The 25193-nt window shown below is 39.1% G+C and overlaps 1 protein-coding gene across 2 annotated transcripts in view; it reads left to right on the top strand.

Moving 5' to 3' along the window:
* Nucleotides 1–25193, top strand: part of CCSER1 (coiled-coil serine rich protein 1) — a 352242-nt gene that overhangs the window by 316206 nt on the left and 10843 nt on the right. The window lies entirely within an intron of this gene.

Below are 25193 nucleotides of genomic sequence, written 5' to 3'. Positions count from 1 at the left end.
TCTGTGGCTTCAAAGGCCAGAATTGAAAGCTTTGGAGAGGGTTAGACGCAAATGCAATAGAGCGATGGAAAAATTTATGTTGGTAGAGGGTGGTTTATCGTTTAGACATACGGAGTTAGAGGGTGGTAGTGTGGGTCTCTATAGGCAGGATGGGGTTCATTTGTCAGATATAGGGAATGACATTTTTAATGGTAGAACAGGCCGTGGTTTGGTGGGGTAGGGCCTCAAATGAAAAATAGTTCATTTGAGGCGGTTGGGGTGAACTGTAATTATTGGTATGCTGGCTGGCTTTCAGGGCGGTTGGCAAGGTTAAAAGGTTTATATGGTGCTCTGGGGCTTATGCCAAGGGCTTGTGTTTATTTATATTATATGGTTACAGAGTGAGTTACGGTATATGGGTTTTTGTTATACTGGTGAAACTAAATAAAAGCCACGGCCTGATTCATCCAAATTTCAGTGTGTGTGTCTTTATTTTAATATGGTCTTATTATTTAGCTGTTTATGTCCCTTACAACCTCATGATAAAGCCTGATCAAATAGGGCAGGCTGACATGAGGTTGTGGGGACAGGGATATGATACACAGTGTAGGACAGGTCAGATAGGTCACAGAAAGGTCAGGTTATGGGTTATGTAAAAAAAAAAAAAAAATAGGTTATATAACTTTAACTGCATTTGCGCCTGCGCTAGCGTGTTGCCGCTCTTTTTGAGCGGCTCGTGCTGCCTGTTAGTGTCCGCGCGGGTGCCTCGCGCCGCGCAAATGGGCGGGAATTGCACCTATAAATAGGCGCATTCTGAGGGGAGCGGTCACTTACCTGGCGATCCACTGAGCGATTATCTGCACTGACCGTAAGAGTCTGGTGAGCGGTAGCGAAGTGGTGAACCGAAGAGTCAGCATGGAAGAGCTGATGAAGTTGCTCCCTCCCACCCACCCTTATGTTTATTTATTGTCGTGGCTTTTATCGGGGTAAAGTTGCCCTCTGGGTGAACTGTAATTATTGGTATGCTGGCTGGCTTTCAGGGCGGTTGGCAAGGTTAAAAGGTTTATATGGTGCTCTGGGGCTTATGCCAAGGGCTTGTGTTTATTTATATTATATGGTTACAGAGTGAGTTACGGTATATGGGTTTTTGTTATACTGGTGAAACTAAATAAAAGCCACGGCCTGATTCATCCAAATTTCAGTGTGTGTGTCTTTATTTTAATATGGTCTTATTATTTAGCTGTTTATGTCCCTTACAACCTCATGACCAGGAGAGATGCTGTGGCCCAGACCTAGAAAAGTCCCTGGTATTCTCACTGCTTCTGTGTACTAAAGATAAGTCCTGCTTGATTGAGAGTGCAGGACGTTCTTGGTAAACCCTTATACGCGAAGAGAAAACAGATCACAATCATTTAGGCATCATTATTGTTAAAACATTTAAAAATTATTGAAAGGTACTTTGTTTCCAAAAAGTTTGTTTAGGTTAGCACATACCCAAGCAGTAAATTGATGCTATACATTTAAATACTGTTCATCTGCTTACAGCAAAAACGAAATATTGAAACGTTTATTTTTTTCTATTACAAAAAAATTAAAGAAAAGTTACCTTAATACAATTCATGCAATTTTTTTTACTCCATGTGTTACAGGTTATTTAAATATTTCATCTTCCTGCCACTTCCTTTAATGTTAAGACGCAGTGTGTGGGGGTGGAATCATTTATGAGACATGAAAATAACCTGTGAAGACCAAGAATTCTCAGCACTCTTATTAAAAAGCAAACACTATATATTTGTTTTATGTTCCCCTACACAATATATTATTAGAAACATAACTCACAACCTTTTCTATATGGAATATGTTTCATATGGTTATTATTCAACTGTGCATATCATCGAGATAAAAAAAGACTATGGCACTGTTTAGGAGGGGACTGAAATCATCCAGGTGCCTGGGCAATGCCCGTCCCTTAGCCACACCCTATCATGACCACACCTTTTCGAGGTGAAGCCCCTCGCTTGTGGCTACAGCGCCACATATCTAATTTTTAAATATTTGTAGTATTAAACATACATTTAAACAGAGAAAAAACGTTCAGTCAGAGCGGCTCCATCTTTTAAAAAAGACTCAAAACTCATCTTTTCTCCCAAACATTCAGCTAATTCACTTTCATTGTTCCACATTTATGTCCAATTATGTAACTACATTAATACATATTTTTACCCCTATAAAGCATTTTGAGTCCCACTGGGAGAAAAGCGCTATAAAACTACCTGTTGCTGCTTGAATGGAGGACTATAAGACTAGAGAAAAGAGATGGCAGGCAGGGAGGCCTATAAGACAGTCTTATATTACTCCATGCTGCCATCTCTATTAGCCCTTTATGCCTAATATTGATCTCCACCCCTGCCATCTCTGTTCTTTTTGTATGTATTTCCCTCCTCCATCTGTTTGTTATATTATGTACAGAATATCTTACCTTTCCTGGTGGAGGATTTGGGCATAAGGGCAGTGGATGCTTGTGCTCTCGCACACATGCTGACACACATCCACTTTCTTACATATGCACTTACTCATACTTAGTTACACACAGTTACACTCATTCCAACACACAAGCTCCCTGGCACACCACTAATATACACATTCATGCACACAAGCACACTTACAAACTCATCCTTACAAACACACACACTCCATCTCACACCACTTACATGCTACACACATCTATGCTCACACATACTTAGACATACACATCTATGCTAACACATAAACACACATTCATGAACATAGGCCCTTATTCATAGACATTCACAATGCTACTTTGTTGAAAGTATGCATGCAAGAGCTAACAAGCCAATTTCTCTGAAATACCTTAACCCCTTAAGGACCGGGCTCATTTTTCGTTTTGTACCCAGTGGGACCGCAGCTGTTTTGTGGTGCTTGTGTTCAGCTGTAATTTTCTCCTCACCCATTTAGTGTACCCACATAAGTTATATATTGTTTTTTTCAGGACAAGATGGGCTTTCTTCGGATACCATTATTTTGATCGTATCATCTTATTTACTATAAAAAAAATAAAAAAAACATGGTGAAAAATTGAAAAAAAACACATTTTATGACTTTTATTTGAAAAATCTTTTACTCACCTAAAAAAGCAAGTAAAAAACTAGCTAAATAGATTCTACTACTTGTCCTGAGTTTAGAAATACCCAATGTTTTTATGTTTTTTTGCTGTTTTTTGTAAGTTATAGGGCAATAAGTACAAGCAGCATTTTATGATTTCCAAATCTTTTTTAACAAATCTGGTCAGTCTGCCTCCATCTCCTCTTTGGAAGATCTTTGAAGCCGGTTAACTCAATTTAACCCCCTCAAACCATATATTTTTGAAAACTAGACACCCCAGGGTATTCCAAATGCTGTTATTTTAACCCTTTCCATGCACCAATTATAGAACTACACTTTGTCAAACTTTGTAATAGTATTTTTTTTTTATTTTTTTTTCACACAAATTGTATTTTAGTTATAGATATACAGGTCCTGGTATATGCCACTGTCAAACAACCCCCCAATATGTGTTCAGGAACATCTCCTGAGTACAGCGATACCCCACATGCATGGGTTTGTCAGATTGTTTGGCTGGTAAAAGGCTACTTTTGGGGCATGTGTAATCCAGGTGGTCATTTGGTCATTCTGCCTCCATCTCCTCTTTGGAATATCTTTGAAGCGGGTTCACTCAATTTAACCCATTCAAACCATATATTTTTGAAAACTAGACACCCCAGGGTATTCCAAATGCTGTTATTTTAACCCTTTCCATGCACCAATTATAGAACTACACTTTGTCAAACTTTGTAATAGTATTTTTATTTTTATTTTTTTTCCACACAAATTGTACTTTAGTTATAGATATACAGGTTCTGGTATATGTCACTGTCAAACAACCCCCCAATATGTGTTCAGGAACATCTCCTGAGTGCAGTGATACCCGACATGCATGGGTTTGTCGGGTTGTTTGAGATTTAAAATGCCACATTTGGGAAGTGCGCTTTTTTTCTCCATTTTGGTCAGTCTGTACCTATGCCCTATCTTTGAGCTTGGCCACTCCAATTTACCCCATCAGCCATTTTTTTTTATATATTAGACACCCCTTGGGTATTTGAAGTGCTTTTATTTTAACTCTTTGTTGAGATTTTTGAGAAATTTTAGCACTTGCTCAAAATAATAAACTTTATTTTTTTATTTTATTTTATTTTTTTAATACTTTTTTTATATTTTTTTTACACATTTTGCAATGTACTGGATGGTTCATCTAGTGACATCACTGCATAATTATTTTTAAATGTTAGCACATTTTTTTTTTATTTTTTTTTCCATTTTTTATTTTTTTTTTGAATATTTTACTAATCACATAGTGATTAGAAAGCTGGGTTCCATTGACTTGCATGGTTGAATGCAGTACCTGTATTCAACCTGCAAGTGGAGCCAGAGTTCTCTAGAGGGTCTGGAGACCGTCTAGCTAACTCTTTCATCTTTATTGTTTATTTTCCCGGGCCGCCGCCATCTTGATTGATGGCGAAGATCACCGGCAGCGCCGGCTGTGACCGCTCTCCGGAGCGGTCACAGCCCACCTAGAGGTAAGTGTTTGGTGTCGCTGGATGCCTCCTGATCGAGGCATTCCAGCGACACCATTTAAGATCACCATCGACGATCGCCTCCTAAACGCTTTTAAAACGGGCGTCCGCCGCCATACAATGTATGGCGGCTGTTGACGCCCCGGGGAGGGGCCAGACATGGCCCCCGATGCCGATCTCGGCGTTACTGAATGCCTCGACATCGAGGCATTACAGTAACGCCGTTTAAGCGAAGAAAGTGATCGTTGATCACTTTCTAAGCTTATTTAATTTTATGACGGTTCAGGACCGTCAAAGGTCATTTAGCGACCTTCATGTCATGACGGTCCTGAACCGGCAAAGGTCGCGAAGGGGTTAAAGGAAATGCTGTTGCTTATATGTCACAGACTCTCACTTCTTGCTCATATCTGAGACTTAATAGCTAATGTATAAGATAATCAAACTGTCCCTATCTATAAGTCAGTGCTACTTTTATGCGTTTAATTTTTCTTTTGAGTTTTAATTTAAAACTTCCACTTGTAATTTTGAAATCAATTTTACGTAACTCTCCCGATACAGGAAACTGCCATCCTCTTGATGTTTCCTGGATGTTGCTAAGTTTTGTCCTAGCTATTCCTCTAGTACAAATATAGTTAATATCACCAAAGCATTTTTCAAAGTCACAGCTCCGTAATGCATAAATATTACAACAGAATACAAGGCAACTTTCTAATCATATCGAACAGTAAAATGTTTTGTGTAAAATGGAAAACAGGGTTTACTGGTTGCAGTCATTGGTATTTAGAACAGTGGGATGTGTTATAACAGTATGAAGCTTCTCTTTCAAATAACTGCTATTTAGAACATTGTGACATCCAAATTGTAGATATGGAAAAAGTATATCATTTCAAACAGTGGTATCGAAAGAAAAAAAAGCATATTTCTATTCTGGGTTTTTTTGTCAGTTTACATTTCTTAGTTTAATAACTACAATTTGCAAACAGGTACAATTGAGTTTCTGTCTCTACTCTTTTACTGGGATATATTAAAAGTAATTGAATGTCCATTCCCTCGCTAATATACAAGAATTCAGTGTATAATCAAGGAATGGCTATTGTTCTAAGTCCTTACATAGGGGTGAAAAAATGACATGTCCTTGCTTTAACCATCAGTAAATGCTACTTTTACCCATTGTGCATCATTTTTAAACATTTTCTGCAGCATGCTAGAGGAATCTCAGCAATTGGTAATAGAACTTTATTTTTGAGAACTCTTTCATGCCTCTCTGTTTTTACAATCCCTATTAATCAATGTGTGTAAAAGCTTACTCAGTGTGAATCCAAAGCCTTGCTAAATAACATAGGTTGGCAATGTGTTCTTTTCCTAAAAGTTGCTACTTGCCTAAAGCATTTTAGGCATGTTTCTTGTAGTTTTTCATGGCTCCTAAGAGGCCTCAAAGTTCATTACTTACAAACTGTGAATTTAAAAAGCTTTGAAAGGGGATATATAAAAAGTTTAAGTGGCCAGGGGAGGTGGGGTTGAGAAGAACATGATCAGGTATGAAGGTTTGGCTTGATTTTTCATTATTTGCCAAGCTCTTAAGACTGCCTACATAATAGCACTGGATGCCCAAAAGTAGGTGCCCATGGCATGATGGGTGTTTACAATGGTCAATACAAACTCAGCAGGGAAATATGTTTGGAGTGGATGTTTGTGCAATATATAATACAATGTGCACCAATAAGTTATTCTGTATCGTACAAGGAACCTTTGTTGTCAGCATGGTTACCAGAGGTCAGATAAGAGTGTTTTTCATTAAACATAGAAGTAATGGGAAGTGGAAAATGTAATTGCAACGTTAACTTCTGAAAATGTTTAATAAACAGAGATCATCCCATTGCACATTGTGCCCTTTGCACCCTTTGTCCAATCTATGTTAAACATAATTTTCAACCTAGAAATACACAAACACTATATATATATATATATATATATATATATATATATATATATATATATATATATATATAAATATATAGTATCTCACAAAAGTGAGTACACCCCTCACATTTTTGTAAATATTTTATTATATCTTTTCATGTGACAACACTGAAGAAATGACACTCTGCTACAATGTAAAGCAGTGAGTGTACAGCCTGTATAACAGTGTAAATTTGCTGTCCCCTCAAAATAACTCAACACACAGCCATTAATGTCTAAACCTTGGCAACAAAAATGTTTACACCCCTAACTGGAAATGCCCAAAGTGTCAATATTTTGTGTGGCCACCATTATTTTCCAGCACTGCCTTAAAGCATGGAGTGCACCAGAGCTTCACCGGCTGCCACTGGAGTCCTCTTCCACTCCTCCATGACAACATCACGGAGCTGGTGGATGTTAGAGACCTTGAGCTCCCCCACCTTCCGTTTGAGGATGCCTCACAAATGCTTAATAGAGTTTAGATATTTAGACATGCTCGGACAGTCCATCACCTTTACCCTCAGCTTCTTTAGCAAGGCAGTGGTTGTCTTGGAGGTGTGTTTGGGGTCGTTATCATGTTGGAATACTGCCCTGTGGCCCAGTCTCCGAAGGGAGGGGATTATGCTCTGCTTCAATATGTCACAGTACATGTTGACATTCATGGTTCCCTCAATGAACTGTAGCTCTCCAGTGCTGGCAGCACCCACGGCCATGACACTCCCACCACCATGCTTGACTGTATGCAAGACACACTTGTCTTTGTACTCCTCACCTGGTTGCCGCTACACCCTTGAAACCATCTGAACCAAATACGTTTATCTTGGTCTCATCGGACAGGACATGGTTCCAGTAATCTATGTTGTTAGTTTGCGTGTCTTCAGCAAACTGTTTGCGGGCTTTCTTATGCATCATCTTTAGAAGGGGCTTCCTTCTGGGATGAGGCAGTGTGCGGCCTATAGTCTGAGCACTGACAGGCTGACCCCCCACCCCTTCAACCTCTGCAGCAATGCTGGCAGCACTCATACGCCTTTTTCTCAAAGACAACCTCTGGATATGACGCTGAGCATGTGTACTCAACTTCTTTGGTCGACCATGGCGAGGCCTGTTCTGAGTGGAACCTTTTCTGTGAAACCTCTGTATGGTCTTACCCACCGTGCTGCAACTCAGTTTCAGGGTCTTGGCAATCTTATTATATCCTAGGCCATTTTTTGTAGAGCAACAATTCTTTTTTTCAGATCCTCAGAGAGTTCTTTGCCATGAGGTGCCATCTTGAACTTCCAGTGACACAGTGAGCGTGAGAGTGATAACACCAAATTTTACACACCCGCTCCCCTTTCACACCTGAGACCTTGTAACACTAACAAGTCACATGACACCAGGGAGGGAAAGGGGCTAATTGGGCCCAATTTGGACATTTCCACTTGTACTCACTTTTCTTGCCAAGGTTTAGACATTAATGGCGGTGTGTTGAGTTAATTTGAAGGGACACCAAATGTACACTGTTATACAGGCTGTACACTCACTACTTTACATTGTAGCAGAGTGTTATTTCTTTAGTGCTGTCACATGAAAAGATATAATAAAATATTTACAAAAATGTGAGGGGTGTACTCACTTTTGTAAGATACTTTATGTGTGTATATATATATATATATATATATATATATATATGTAAACGGGTATTCCCTTGCTTCTCCCAGAATTCCTTTTTAATATGTTGCTTAAACAGATATATACCAGGAGACAAAATATCAAACATACTTTAAATTGTCAAACTGAATTGAAAATAAATATCTTCTTTTGAAATCCTGCGGTACCTTAGATATGATGCAGCCGCTGTTATATTAAAAATGTATGTGTCATTTATTAGCATCGTCTTCTCCAAGTTGCACTACTGCAGGGCTTTCTAAGATGAAAGGTCCTGGAACATTGAATCCTTGATGTTTACATCTGATGGATAATGTGTTTCTGTTTTTGTTGGGTTTGCTATGCATTACACTTTATATTCTATATACTGGAATGGGTTAGTGTTCATTAATTTCGTTGTAGTGGGGCAAGCATTTAGTCTCTTCTGGGCACACTGAAAAGTAAATTTCATGTGTTTGTATGTTTAAAAAAAAGTGTTTTATTTTCTTAGTTGTGCCTACATTTAATGAAAAATTATTTAAACCAAAAAATGTCCATTGTGCCTATTTGTTCTATTATTTGTGCTGTAAATGTTTCTCCTTTTTTATCGTTTTTTATATAAATATGGATATGCATATGGGAGGGGCAGACTGGGGGGAGAAAAGTGACCCTGGAACTTTGAAGTCAACATATATCCAGCCCACCACCATTTAAGGACCAGAACTGCCGCGCAAGCAGTGATAGAAGTAATTAAGTAGCATGCGCCATGTGGCACTAACACACCAGGCATTAGCCTAGATTGACAGATGGCCAGTCCAGGCTTGCAGATGCCCATTAGCAATTTGAATGAGTGCTGGCATAATTTCTCCCTGAAACAGACATAAATAATGTACTCAAGAGGTAAAGTCCAGTGCCTTAACACAATTTACAATATTTGAAATACCATTCACTGCTTCACAGAATAATGGATGAAGCAATTTAATTTAAGGAAGTCCTCTGCCAGGTTATTGAGGTATAGCGGTGGCAGATGACACTACATTTTTTAAAAATATAATGATGGCTAATTTTTCTTTTAGATATTTAACTGGCCTTAAATTAATATTTAAACATTTAATACACCTATCATTTTTTATTCAGAATGCTCAATTTCCCACCACTTACGAACATAGTGTTCAGGAGTTGTCCTGTTATTACAGCAACCTTCCTTGAAATTATATTTTTCCTTATTGGTGTTTTCCTCTTGGATAGTACAGTATATGTATAGCCATGGTATGATAGTTATTATATTAGTTTTACTTATTATAGTAATGTTTGAAAGATTCCACCACAAAAATATGATCATCCAGAACATATATGACCAACAGGTTCTTCTGAGCTTTTGATTAGTGATAGATGGACATTTCCCCCCTAGTTTTATTCATATACTATTTAAATCAGTGGCCCATTGTTTTTACATAGGGGTTATATGACCTTCACAACTTTTAGCATAAGTAGATCATTTTATTAAATGACATACACTCTTTGTGTTTGTCAATCAGTTAATTGTTTTGGAGATATTTACTTTGCAGCTCACCATCTGGAAGGTGAGATTGTGGGTAGGCTGTGGCAGAGCCAGCGAGCCAGCATTATCTAATCAAGTTCCTGCCCTCTTCTTTCCTTACATCAATGAGAACCTTTCTTTAAATCAATTAGCCACTTTATGATATCGATGATCAGGGGGCAGGCGGACAATTCACCCTGTTTTAGACAAATCACGCACTATGAGACCGTTGGCTTTAAAATTTGTGATACGCTGTTTTATTACATAGTTTTACTATGTTGGAATAAATGAAGATTTAAGGAAAAGTGAAAACTTTGCATTACATTAACAAACAGATAAGTGTATTCATAATTTGTTTAAAAAACAAAAAGGATAACTGACAAGGCTGAGGGTTATACTGGCGAGTCTAAAGATTGTACAGGGCCTTCCTAACCTTTTGTTTCTGTAAAATCCAAATTGTTATGTGATGTACTACTCATTATTACTTGCTTATCTACTATACAGTGCTGTGGAATATGACAGAGCTATATAATAATAATAATAGCTATGTAAGTATATAAAATGGTGATTATGATTTCCAGAATACACTAAAGGAACTAGTAATATACTGCAACTTATGGATGTGGCCAGCCACACTCCAATGAGACATTCAAAATGACTGAACTCTTTAAACGCCATGTTAGTTTGGGTTGTCTTTTAGACATACTTGTGTGAACATTGAAAACTATCAGAGACAACTTACAGTCAATAGAAATTGGTGCAGTAGAAAGAATATATATATACATCGATCAGCCATAATATTCCAGCCACTAACAGGTAAAGTGAATAACACTGATAATCTTGTTAATATGGCACCTGTCAGTGGGTGGGATATGTTAGGCAGCAAGTGAACATTTTGTCCTCAATTCTGATGTGTTAGAAGCAGGAAAAATGTGTAAGAATCTGAGCAACTTTGACAAGGGACAAATTGTGATGGCTAGACGACTGGGTTAGAGCATCTCCAAAACTGCAGCTTTTGTGGGGAGTTCCCAGTCTGCAGTGGTCAATATCTATGAAAAGTAGTCCAAGAGAGGAAAAGCGGTGAACCAGCGACAGGGTCATGGACAGCCAAGGCTCATTGATGCATGTAGGGGACAAAGGCTGGCCACGTGTTGGTTAAATCCAACAGAAGAGCTATTCAAATTGCTGAAAATGTTAATGCTGGTTCTTATAGAAAGGTCTCAGAACACACAGTGCATCGCAGTTTCTTGTGTATGAAAGCGCCTACAATGGGCACGTGAAAATAAGAACTGGACCTCAGGGTAATGGAAGAAGGTGGCCTGGTCTGATGAATCATGTCTTCTTTTACATATTGTGAATGGCATTGCTTACCTACACAATATTAGGCAGGTGCTTATAATGTTATGGCTGATCGGTGTGTATGTGTGAGTGTATATATATATATAGGGCTGCAACAACTAATCGATAAAATCGATAATAATCGATAATGAAATTCGTTGCAAACGAATTTCATTATCGATTAGTTGAATCGATTATTATCGATTATAAAATGAGGTTTTTTTCAGAGCAAACGCTCTGAAATATCCCCCTCATTATATAATACGTTTAGTCTGACTCACAGCAGCAGCTCCTACTTACCAGTCCCTCCCTGTAATCACTGTGACAACTGGCCCCGCCCCCTTCCTTCTCCCAGAAGGCCAGAACCACATGTCTGTGACACTCATCTAACTGTAAGTATAAAATTTATATTTGGGCTACTGAAAGTTAGGGGAGGTGGGGGTTAATTTAGGGGCAGTTATGGTTAATGGGGTGTTTAGGGTTAATTTAGGGGCAGTTATGGTTAATGGGGTGTTTAGGGGCAGCTATGGTTAATGGGGTGTTTAGGGACAGTTATGGTTAATAGGGTGTTTAGGGTTAATTTAGGGGCAGCTATGGTTAATTGGGTGTTTAGGGTTAATTTAGGAGCAGCTGTGGTTAATGGGGTGTTTGGGGTTAATTTGAGGCAGTTGTGGTTAATGGTGTGTTTAGGGTTAATTTAGGGGCTGTTGTGGTTGACAGGGTCTTTAGGGTTAATTTAGGGGATGCTGTGGTTAATGGGGTGTTTAGGGTTAATTTAGGGGCAGTTATGGTTAATGGGGTGTTTAGGGTTAATTTAGGGTAGTTGTTTTGATGGGGTATTTAGAGTTAATTTAGGGGTAGTTATGGTTAATGGGGTGTTTAGGGTTAATTTAATGATGAGGACTGAGGGTTAATTTAATAAAGTTAACTTAAGGTGAATAAATAGAGATAAAGGGGGGCAGACTAAAGGGAATCTAAATCCTGGGGGCAGTGAAGATTAGCCAAGTACTTATTTATAAAAGTATGGTGCCAGTGTGCTCTGAACGGGTCTGTGACTATGAGGAGACTATGAGATATCTGGGGGGTATAAGGAATATCTGGGGAGGACGGAGTGACATATCTGGGGGTATAAGGCATAAACATTATATAAGGCATATGTGGGGAGGGCAGTGTGGCATGTCTGGGGAGGACGGAGTGGTGTATCAGGGTGTATAAGGCATATCTGGGGCCACAGTGGCATATCTGGGGGTAGAGTGGAGTGGCATATGTGGGGAGGGCAGCGTGGCATGTCTGGGGAGGATGGAGTGGTGTATTAGGGGGTATAAGGCGTATCAGGCACAGTGGCATATGTGGGGGTGGAGTGGTATATGTGGGAGGCAGCGTGGAGTGGCATATGTGGGAGGCAGCGTGGAGTGGCATGTGTGGGAGGCAGCGTGGAGTGGCATGTGTGGGAGGCAGCGTGGCATGTGTGGGAGGCAGCGTGGCATGTGTGGGAGGCAGCGTGGCATGTCTGGGAGGCAGCGTGGCATGTCTGGGAGGCAGCGTGGCAAGCCTGGGCTCAAATGTGCATAAATTGTGGGGGCTGGTTGGGAAATAAAGACAAGAAATGCATTTTATCAAAGTTTTTTTTATTCTGCTGTTTGTATTTAACATCATTTGTTTATTAAATTATTTTAAATAAATGAAAAATTTACATTAATTTTTTTATCCGATTAATCGATTAATCGACAAAATAATCGGCCAACTAATCGATTATGAAAATAATCATTAGTTGCAGCTATATATATATATATATATATATATATATATATATATATATATACATACATACATACATACATGCATGCATGCAAGGGACAACATTGTAGTTACATAATTAAGCTAATGTGTAGCTCATAATTTGTAATATACAATGCCGTTTTTTTTACTTCATGCTAGCGAGAGCCATCCATTATTTATTATAACTTATAAACAATGTGTTTACAGCTCTTTAATTAATTTTACTCAATCTTATTTTTTGCACATTTCCTAGCCAATAAATAACTTTGAAATCATTAATAACTTATGTTCCTGCATTGGCTACAAAGAAGGGCACTATCTTCTGAAGACTGTTTAGGACTTTACATTGTATGGAGCTGCAGAATATGCTGGTGCTGTTTAAATCAATAAATAATAATAATTATGGTTAGCAAAGCGTGTGCGAGATATCACCCGTGATCAATCAGCAGGAACACTGAATGGCCCAAATGATCTTATCTGCCATCACAATCTGAAATACTTTGTTTCTCAACATCTGGGATCTGCTTAAAAGTGCTACTATGTGTTTTCTGAAAATTCTAGAAGGAAATTAAAAATCAACCCCGAACACTTAATGTTTGAACAGAGAAGCCAGAATCAGTAGCGTAACTAGAGGGGGGTGCTGCTCATCAGGGGGGTACCACCACCCCTCCATTACTGTCTGTCTCTAGAGGAGCAGGCTCGGTTGGGGAGATCAAAGATCTCCCTCCATTTGGTTTAAATTCAATCAAGGGAGCGGGAGGTCTGTTAATGCAGACCTCCGATCCTGCTTTCTTGCGATGCGCGATGCTGTGCGTCAGGACCTTGATGTCATATCCCAGCACACAACACTGAAGCCACATCTTCCGCGTTCACTGCACCGGGAGGACAGGAGAAGAAGAGTCAAGAGGAAGAACGAAGAGGAGGAGGGAAAGTGACAGAGAAAAGGTAGGAAGACATTCGGTGAGAGTGGATTAGTAAGTGTGTGAGAGTGATGGATGTTATGCTGTAGTTTATGCTGAATGTTTGTGAATGAATGTTTGTGAATGAGTGTGTATGTGATAGCATGGATGTGTGTGTGTGGGGGTGTAGCATAACACAGGGAGGCTGTAATCACATTACTATCATGCCCAGGTTCCAGCATGTACTAGCTGCCTGGACATGACAGGAGTGTGATTGTTGATTTTTTTGTCCAATTTTGGTCCAACTACAATTTTATTTAAAAGTAAGTAACACACCAAAATTGGACAGAAAAATTCAGTAACAATATTAATATATACATATATATATGATTGCTAACAGCAATCACACTCCTATCATGCCCAGGCAGCCAGTACATGCTAGAACCTGGGCATGATAGGAGTGTGATTGCTGTTAGCAATCACACTCCTATCATGCTAAGTTGGTCAGTACATGCTGGGATCTGGGTATGCCTGGGCATGATAGGATTATGATTGCTGTTAATATATATAATTGTTGTTGATTTTTTTTGTTTCATTTTGGTGTGTTACTTACTTTTAATAAGAGTTTTTTGTTTTGTTTTTAAAGGTGTGTGTGTGTGTGGGGTGGATTTTCGGTTTTGGCCAAGTGAATGCTGAATTTTTAGTTTCGGTCCAGAATTTTCATTTCGGTGCATCCCTGCTATATACTAAGCCAGACACTGAAGTGGTAGGCCTACACCACATCAATGTTTGCCTTAGTATATAGTGACAGGGGTTATGCTGCATTATTGTCAATGTCTGGCCCAATGTATAGTGATAGGGATTAAGCTGTACCACCATCAAAATAGTGATAGGTGTTATGCTGTACCCCGTCAATGTTTGCCTCAGTATATAGTCATAGGTACTATGCTGTACCACCATCAGTGCATGCCTCAGTATATAGTGATAGGTGTTATGCTGTACCCCGTCAATGTTTGCCTCAGTATATAATCATAGGTGCTATGCTGTACCACCATCAGTGCGTGCCTCAGTATATAGTGATAGGTGTTTTGCTGTACCCCCATCAATGTTTGCCTCAGTATATAGTGATAGGTGTTATCCTGTACCACTGTCAAGGTCTGCCTCAGTATATAATGATATCAATGATCCTGTACCACTGTCTAGGTCCGCCTCAGTATATAATGATATCAATGATCCTGTACCACTGTCAATGTCTGCCTCAGCATATAATTATAACAGTTATGCTGTACCACCGTCAATGTTTGCCTCAGTATATAATGATAGCAGTTATGCAGTACCACCGTCAAAGTTTGCCTCGGTATATAACGATAGCAATTATGCAGTACTGCCATCAAAGTTTGCCTCAGTATATGATAACAGTTATGCTGTACCACCGTTAATGTTTGCCTCAGTATATAATGATAGTAGTTATGCTGCATCACCTCAATGTCTGCCTCAGTATATAGTGATAGGTGTTTTGCTGTACCGCCGTCAATGTCTGCCTCAGTATTTAGTGATAGGTGTTTTGCTGTACCCCCGTCAATGTCTCCCTTAGTATATAATGATAACACCTATTCTGTATCCCCTTCAATGTTTGCCTAATAATAGAAGCTATGCAGTTTTAAAGTGTGTGTGTGTGTGTGGGGGGCCATATACAGGATCCACCCCAGGTGCCAAATACTCTAGGTATGCCCCTGGCCAGAATTATTTAAAGATGGCCATGGGTTATTTTTTTTATATGATGCTTATGGTAACTCACCCTGTGCCTGCATGATGTTGATTTTGGCACAAAATATATACAGTATATTATGTTGAAATATTACAGTGAAAAGTAGGGATTCACAATGACACAAACCTGCAACTAACTAACTCTTAAAACTGAAATTTCATTCCTAACATAGCTGTCTAGACTAGGAATATGTGCTTTATGAAATCGTGATATAACAAATTACCAATTTAAAATGGCTATATTGGATTAAGAAATAGTTTTTGCTCTCCAAGGTCACTTATAAAATGCTTGCCAATATTAGTTTGGATTAAATTCTATTCTCACAATGAGAGATTTCAAATATATGACCTTAATCAGAATCTTTCCAGGGAGCTGCTCTTTAGATTTCCTATCTATTGTGCATAAGACTAACCACAGCCTTCAGTATTTTAAATAAACAGATTTATAATATCTTTTTCAATTAGCAGTTTTTAATTTCACTCAGAGTAATTTATTAGATATAAGAAATTGTTCTGCTAGTGTGTGTTATATTTTTAATTATCTGACACAAAATCTGATAAAATTCAGGAGATTTAATCAATGGCCAAATACATTTGCCAATCCCAAGCAACCAATGTTAATTAAAATATCCATAAATCTCCAGAATCCATCTTGTTTGGTACATTTTTTGGTTTAGATATTGTAGATATTTGGTATTAGAGGCATTTACTCTTGCCTCTAAATAGGTGTTTTTTGTTTAAAATGTTTCATCATATATTTTTTTTTTTATAGGGTATTAGATAATATGATCAAAAAACAATGTATAACTTGTGTGGGTACACTAAATGGGAGAGGAGAAAATTACCACTAAACACAAGCACTGCAAAAAACAGCCTTGGGTACAAAAAATAAAAAAACAGCCTAGTCCTTCTCATGTCACCCTGTGAGCAATTGCTAGCACAACCATCATATAATAGCACACAGGTCCCTGCACACCCTGCATTTTAGTGAATCTGTGGGTTGTTTTGCAAATGTAAGCGTGAAAACAGCATGCTGGTTAGTCAACCTAACCAGAGGCGTAACTAGAAACTACAAGGCCCTGGTGTGAAAACTTCAATAGCTAGTCTGCGCCATCATTGCCCCCACACAACCAGTCTTCCAACATAAAACATATGTAAACACACAAGCCACACACACACTCATACTCACTAACACACACTCCACCTCACCCCACTTACACATCCATGCACACACACACACAAGTATACATCCATGCTCACACACACACACAAGTACACATCCATGCTTACATACATGCAAACACATATACATATATCCCACCTCCAACCCCTGCTTACCTCTCACCGCTCCTGAAGCTTTGTCTTTGGCTGTTCACACACAGTATGCGAGCAGCCTCGGTTTCACCAACACGCTCCTGTCTATTTGCCGTTCAAAATAGTTTAGAAAGAGTCCTTCCAACGTGGAGCAGTGCGGTCCAGGTCGGAGGGCCCTTTCTAAAGAATTTTGAACCGGTACGTGTAGACAGGAAGAAGGGCTCGCAGAGGACCCCTGTAGTTACGCCAGTGAACCTAATCCTTAGCTGGCCATTCAACCTTTTAGACCCCAGTGTGTAGGTACATTTGCATATGAATGATCTGTTCCACGTAAGATTGTGAGATGGGGAATATGGGAGCAATATCTTATCAACCCATCCCAGAAATGGATAATCGTGTCGGATATAAATGTTTAAGACAGAAATGTCACTAGGGCAATACGATACATCATGCAGCATTTTCATTACAGCGATAAACTAAGGTAAGTATAGTGTACAGGGGACATGGAAGAGGGAAATAGGAGTGAAGATTTGTCAGAAAGGTATAGTTTTCCTTTCAATCTCATTCTTAAGGGTTCTTTGAGAACTAGTTCAAGTACTGCTAGTTAGATTTTTCTGCTATTATGTGTGCTTCTATCACTCAACTGAAGTGGCAGCTGATTGGCCAATGTGTGCTTCTGAATTCCCTCTGCACTTCTTATAAATAAGAACACTACCTGACAGTGTAGAAAATTAGCAGCTATTAAATATATCATGTACACACAATTATCCTTATGGTAAAACACACTGGTGGCTATGACATGTCATTATCTTAACCTACAGTTAAGAATACATTTCCACTTAAACATGTACATATGTGGAATATGAATGATTTTGAACTACATCTTCAAAATGCATGGTAGGTGGAGGAAGGGTACATAATAATTGTCTACAGACATCAAAAATACATTGCCAGCAAACTCACAACATACATCATCTTGTAGCTGGCAGTGTATTAGTCACATATGGGTTGTCAGTCTTATTTATATGTCTCAATCCTTGCTTATATGCTCATCTTGGAATTCCCCTTGGGATTTATGAGTACAGCTCATGTGTTTCGTTTTTGTTTTTTTATGAGTAATTTGTGTGCCTACTCCATTGATAAAATCTGTTCTTTGGAGAACTGTCAAATCTAATTTAATATATATATATATATATATATATATTCATTCAATTCATTTTTATTAAATTAAGTCATTGTAGCCTCTCTTTATTGTGCATAGAGTGAAAACACTCTGCCAAACAAAAAGGTTACTGAACCTGTCAAGTGGGAAGTACACTGCAAGCATGTTAAAGCACAGTTTCAGTGTCTGTGCACAAGTGGCGTAACAAAAAATATCAAGGCCCCATACAAAACTTATAGTGGGCTGCCCCCAAGCACCTTCTACACACACACACAGTAATACTTACACACTAACACACGGTAACATACTTACGTACACACTAGCGCACAAACACACACAGTAATATATCTACACACATACTGTCACATTCAAATATACGAACACACACACATTGTTACATACTTAAACCCATGTTAACATACTTACCTAAACACACAAATTCTAACATACTTACACACATGCATACTTACTAACATACTTAAACACACACATACTAACAAACACACCCCAACCTCCTACCTTTTTTTTTCACTGTGAGAGCTTGTCTGCTTCTTCGTGGTCCTCACACGCTGCCTACGTCTGAGCACCAGGAAATGATATCATATCTCAGTGCTCAGACTCAGCGTGCTCTCCAGCCCTGAGGTATGCACAGCTCGGGGTGTGGAGGAGTTTGGGGAGGCTGCATTGGTTTTAGGCATTGCCTCCCCTAGTGTGGGTGCTGCAGGGTTCTCCTTTACACGAGTGCTATGCTATGCACATGTCCTCAGGGATGATAACTTAATGGGCAATGTTCTTTGTTAACTAAATGTAATTGAATATAAATTGCCATTGTTATTTTGATTGCCAAGCAAATTTTGCTAAAATCTTTGGAGCACAATTCAATGTCTGGGTGGAGACGAATGATATGTCGCTGCCCCCCCCCTTTTCACAGCTAATGTGGACTAGCCCCACCCAAATATTACTGTCCCTGTCCCAGTCTCCCCTACTAACCTCTTCCCTACCTCTGCCTAATGAGAGGGGGGCAAGTACTGAAAAGTCCTGAGCTATGAGTACATCTGTAAACGATATTTTAAATTAGATGTATTTTACCAAATAACGTGAAAATATAAAAATGTTCTTAATTCACAATTATTTAAATTTTTTTTTACATATCTTTGCCTGCCAGTGAGTTAAAAAAAACCTATCCTGGAGACCGTGAAAACATAGAAAAAATTAGCTATGTGTATGTAAAGATGTTTAACGCATGTTTGTTCAATAAACTGGGGGATTGCACAAGAGTTGAACGAATCACCTCTCGGACCTAATTATGCATTATAATGGGGCAAACCTGGTCTGCTTCTCCTGCAAGAGCTAAGCCCTGAATAATGCAATAGGGAGTTGAAATGTTTAATTTGCATTCTGGAGTGAGCTTGCAGTTTATTATCCAATGTAAACTACGCAGTTAATATATGTGACATATTTGCTTACTTGCAAGTGCTTTATAGGGTTTAAAAATATGAGCTGTTTTAATTTCGGCTTTTTCTGTGGAAAAAGGCCATACTGTGAACTTTTTTTTAAAAAAAATTATGTTTAACTCGTTCTTTACTTCTAAGCTTATGATGTTTGTTCCTCTGAGTAATTCATTGGAGATCCCGCTGACTGTCAGCGTTTAGTATTCTGTGTGCATTGTGTGTTTGATGGATTTCTTAGCTTTAGGTTTTAGAATATAAAAATACCAGTGGAGCTTTGGGGCCTAGCATTTCAAGTATGCATTGAAAAAGGCCTTCTCTGATCATTATCTTGGTTGCATTAGCCAGCTATATGTGAACTTAGTGCACTGGAAATTGAGAAGTACAGATGGGTTAGATGAAGCATATATGATATTTACATGCTGTAGAGTTTTGTTTGTTTAGAACCCATTCATGTCCCTACTTCAACTTTCTTTATGGCTCAGAATAATTGTAAAATCTTTAGATGCATTTAAAAATGTTGACTCCAAAACCATACAAGCAGTCAAAATGTCATGGTGTCATTTTCAAACTGTATGACTGATAGAAACCAGTAATTGAAATGATCTGGGTGTCTTGCATGTCAGCATATCTAGTAATTTGAAAGTATAAATGCTTAAGGTGTTGGGCTTTCATTCATGATGTAACTCAGTGCTGCTCAAAAAGTAGGTCTTCAGCTGTTGCTGAATTGTAATACTACATTTTCCAAGTATTAAAGTAGATATGAAATTATTAATTTAAGTATAACTCACCTACTTCCCAGGGCCTAACTGCCATACCTCAACACTTCAAACTGGGACACATGTGTGGGGATGTGTGACAAAGGGTGGGTCTGGTGGCAGGATTGCGTGCAGCTGTAGTCTTGGCCTTCCCCACCTTGCCCTAACAAACTAGTTCACAGTTTGCAAGCTCATAAGCTGGTTTTTGAATTTGTTCTGATTACATATAGATATGTATGTTCACATTATATTAAATATCAGTGGTTGTGACAATGTGTCCAACTTATATGCTTGTATACTGGCCTTTTGAGCCCAGTAACTGCTTCCTGTACACGATTTCCCTGTTGGGCAGGTCCAGTCCTAATTTAGAATCAATTTTCCCCCCTCTTCCCCTTCCTGAACCGCCAGCCGTGGTAATTCATTAGAAGCGCGGCCGCGGTCACTTGATGGGAGGCAGGCAGCTGCGCAGGCAGTGCAGGCTGCAGCCGTGAGCAGCTATGGGAGGAAAGGGGAGGGGCTTGTGGGGTGGAGCCAGGGGCAGACAAAATTGTGTTTTGCCTAGGGTGGCAAAAATCCTTGCACCAGCCCTGCTTTGACATAGTGGCAGGTTAAGCAATATATATGGCCATATAGTGTGGCAGAATCCCCGATATTTATGCCTTAGATGTGTTTTGAATAGTATTTCCAACATGTGCTGTTGGTCACTATTATTCCAGCATCACAATTAAGTATTGTCATGTTGTTGCATAAATAGTGAAACTTCTATAATAATGGATATAAGCCACCCACTATTCACCTTGCAGAATAAGTTCTTTCCCCTTAACCCCTTCCAATAGAAGATTATGAAGTCTTTCAAAGCAGCAGCCCTATATTACATTTAACTGGAATTGGTGTTTTGGTTATACTGCACCTCCATATTGTACAGTGATGTACAAACACAGAATTGTAGTTAATTTGGAACTTAATTAACTCAAGTGTTCCTGTCTTGTAATTACAAATAAATAGACTGATTATGTGGCAAAAACATGTCCCCATATATTGTGTGGGAAATGAAGCTTGCATCTGCTTTTTATAGACTCCAAATTGTATTAGCCCTTATAAAAGACATTGTGATGGCGTGTATTTAAACATAAATCACCCCTGACAACTGAAAAGCTGACTTGTGGTAGCAAATACAATCTGGCAGAAATATATTTTTAATGCATATGGAATTACTAATGATGTTTAAGCCTGCATTCCATTCCTTTCACATTTAATTGTTTTTACAACTAATCTTGTTTTTGTGAATTTATGGTTAATGCCCAAAGGTTTAAGCTAATTTATCCATTCTTTAAAGCGCAGTCTGTGACAGCTAATCCAAGCAGCATTATTTTTAAATGTGACTTGTGTTAATATGTAAAAACTAAATTTCATATTTATTACAAACCCATTCTACTGATGGATGTTTCTATTGTTTATCTTTTATTCATGAATTTGATGTCTGGGGCCTGGTTTGGGTCCCATATCAGCTTTGTTTAATCCATTCAGGTTACTCTGTATTGGTTGGGAAGTTCCTGAAGTTGCGATTTTGCGACCACCACATAATGGCAACCGCACACACACTGTAATCTAGTAAGAATTAAGTGGACACAGGGCATCTGCGATCAGTCATATTTGTAGTCTGAGTGATGCCAGGTTCCAGTAGTAGAAAACACTCAAAAAAGCCATGTTATAGCCAAACAGCCTAATACTGTCTGACAATCAACCACAGCTTGCAAACTATAAGCTGCCTTTCACAAGGCTGAAAAAACCACCACGGTACGAATAAAAAATATTTACAAAACCAGAAAAGTGCTTGGTCACACAATACAAACAGTGAAACATACAGAATACTAGCAGGGAAAATTCTTACTAATCACTAGTAACATGCCCAGGTTGAAACTAGCTATCTCAGGAGACAAAGTATGTCACTACCAGCTGAATGTACCCAATCTGCACGCTATGTGAGCATTAAAAAAAGCATGTGGCCATGCATATCCAGGCATTGGCCGCATTTACAGTAGGTCATGATGTATCCGCCGGCCTTAAAGTGCCAAGGCTGCCTTATGATCGCCACTCTGACCCTGAACATGCCTAACAATATAACACAAACAACAACACTAGAAACAAATAATGTAAGACCTCACAATGAATATACAAGGGGATGAAGTAGCAAACAAAAATCTGGCACAAAAGATTAACCAAGCTGATGCCTATGGGTGCTCTCATCTTCTGTGGTGTGTACCCAGGGGAGGGCTGGCAGCCTAAGGCCTGGGGGGGCAAGTCACGTGAAGTGTCTCCGCCCCCTCGCACTCACCTTTCACCCCTCACGCTGCTCCCATTACTATGCGGCCATCAGACTGCTGGAAAACTTACCTAAACGGCCGCTGGGTACTGATGCCACCGGCCGGAGCTACTTTAATCCTTTTTTTTATTTATTTAATATGCCGGATCGGCTTGCCATATTAAAAATAAATAAATAAAGTATTAAAGTAGCGCCGGCCAGCAGCATCAGCACGCAGCAGCCGTGTAGATTCGATTTCCAACAATCTGATGGCCGCATAGTGATGGGAGCAGCGTGAGGGGTAAAGGTGAGTGCGAGGGGGCGGAGCTTTCACCCCTCACGCTGCTCCCATCACTTAGCGGCCATCGCATACGGCTGCTGGGTGCTGATGCCGCCGGCCGGCGCTGCTTTAATACTATTTTTTTTCCATTTAATAGCCGATCCGGCTTGCCATATTAAATTTTAAAAAAAAGTATTAAAGTAGCGCCGGCCGGCGGCATCAGCACCCAGTGGCCGTTTAGATTAGATTTCGGGCAGCCTGGGGGGCAATTGCCCCCCTGCCCCCCGGCCCAGCCCGCCCCTGTGTGTACCCTGCATTGATGTAAGAGTAGCCAAATTACTTTCCAAAAAACGTTCAGGGAAAAAGTCTTTGACCGTTGCATTCCAAAATATACTTTCTTAACCTGCTATTTAACTGCATGTATAAGTCACTAATAGTCCAGCGTACTGTAGTTAATATGTCTGTACCTAAAATTTCGAAGAATTATAAAAAACATAAAATGAAGCAAATGAGTGTATTAAGTCCTTATTTGAAGTCTAATCCACTAAAACTGACGGGGGTCATCAGGCATACTCTGCAACAAATCAAAAAGTATTTGTTCTGCAATATAGCAGTGTATTTATGCTGTTATAATGATAACATAAATGTAACAACATTGATGTAACAGCAAAAGTGTTATCCTTGGTTTTCAAATTGGGATTGATTTTAGAAACTTGGAACAAACAGTGATTGTTGAACTTTGTAGATGTCATTGCTGTGTAGGTCCATATTTTTACATTTAAAACTATAACTAAACTGAACCATTCAGTTATATAAAAATTTACACTTTAGCCTGTGCTTCTCATCTACAAAATTCAACCTTGAACTTTTTTTTTGTTTCTAACATTACGTATTACATTACATTTATTTATAAAGCGCCGACAGATTCTGCAGCGCTGTTACAGTCAGTAGAACAATGGCACAAAAGGAGAAGAGATTACAATCTAGTTGGTGGTTCCGATGGTGGTGTAGCCGCTTTCTGCAGTGGTACCTGGTATGTCGTTCCCTCCCTTTTAACTCCAGTGTAACTCTTACACTTATAAGAAGGCCACTGGGGGGAGAGGCCACAGCAACTACATTTCCAAGTGAGGCCTAGGAATATATAGGGCTTCCTCACAAGTGGTCAGATAAGGTGATTGCATACAGGAGGGACATGTTTCACACCTTGGCTTACAAATGCAATTAAGCCAGACTAGAGGGCACCAAATTTAACCCTTTGATAACAACAGGGTATGGAGACAGGCAGGCTACAGACGTACCAGAGCATTAGAGCATTATTTCAAATGAAATATGGGATATTCATACCAGGTGGAAAACAGGGGTAACAGCAGGAGATGAGGGGCTCAAATGAAATATGGTTCTAATTAAACAAGCACAGGTATGGATATTGACACTAGAAGCATATGAATCCAGCTGAACACGCTAACAGTAAAACCCTGTAGTTGAGTTTGTTAAAATTAAATACAAGAACCCCAGGATTAATCCCAGCACGGAAGTAGGTATGGATTGCTATGACTATTTTTAATGGGGATTTTGCTGGGATCACTGAGGTTATTATTATTTCTTCTCACATTAATCATAGAACTTTTAGTTACTTTGATTTGATAGATGCTTCCACTCAAAACAGTTATGGGCATTAGTGTTCCTTGTTGACCTTTTAAACTAGAAAATCAGGTAAAGATGTAACACATCATAACAAGACCAGTAAGGAATTTGACTATTATTTTATGACTAGCACCTATTAACAGTGCAGAGTATGTTTGAGTATGCACTTGCGCTAAGCAGAATCCAATGTATTTAACCTCAAACCCATGTTTGCTAGTGTGCATTTTATATGACTACCTGATTCAAGATAGCATGCTGGAAGTAAAGTGTATGTGTGTGTATATCTGCCTATAAATACTTATTTATAGGGGCACTGATCCCTGATATTGCACTTTTTCAACGTGCTGCTGTCAGACATAATTTCCTCGACAAGAGACAGGGGCTTCTGAAGCAGTACTGTCTACAGCATTTGTTTTTTTTTTCTCAGTTTTTACGTTGTCAAACAATTTTCAAAGGTGTGTTGTTGCATAAAAATACAGAGCAGTCTTGACACGTCTGCCTCATTCGAGACCACTGACTGTTACAAGCTGTGAATTGGTGCAGGTGTACAGAATACTGGGCATGTGAATATGCAATTGTAATATTCACCTTTTAGCTTTCATAATTCCATCACAGGCACTCCAAAGATTAGCAGCTGGCAATGCATAATCAGATGGGAATAGAAGTGTAAAATCTTACAGAGTTATCTGATCTGTCTTTTATTATTTAAAATGTGAAGTTCAAAACACAGACTGTGCTGCATGTGCTGTGCACAAAACAGCATTATT

The sequence above is a fragment of the Spea bombifrons genome, chromosome 1 (genome assembly GCF_027358695.1).
Source record: "Spea bombifrons isolate aSpeBom1 chromosome 1, aSpeBom1.2.pri, whole genome shotgun sequence".
In the NCBI taxonomy this organism is placed as follows: domain Eukaryota; kingdom Metazoa; phylum Chordata; class Amphibia; order Anura; family Pelobatidae; genus Spea; species Spea bombifrons.
This window is presented reverse-complemented; position numbering and strand designations above follow the sequence as displayed.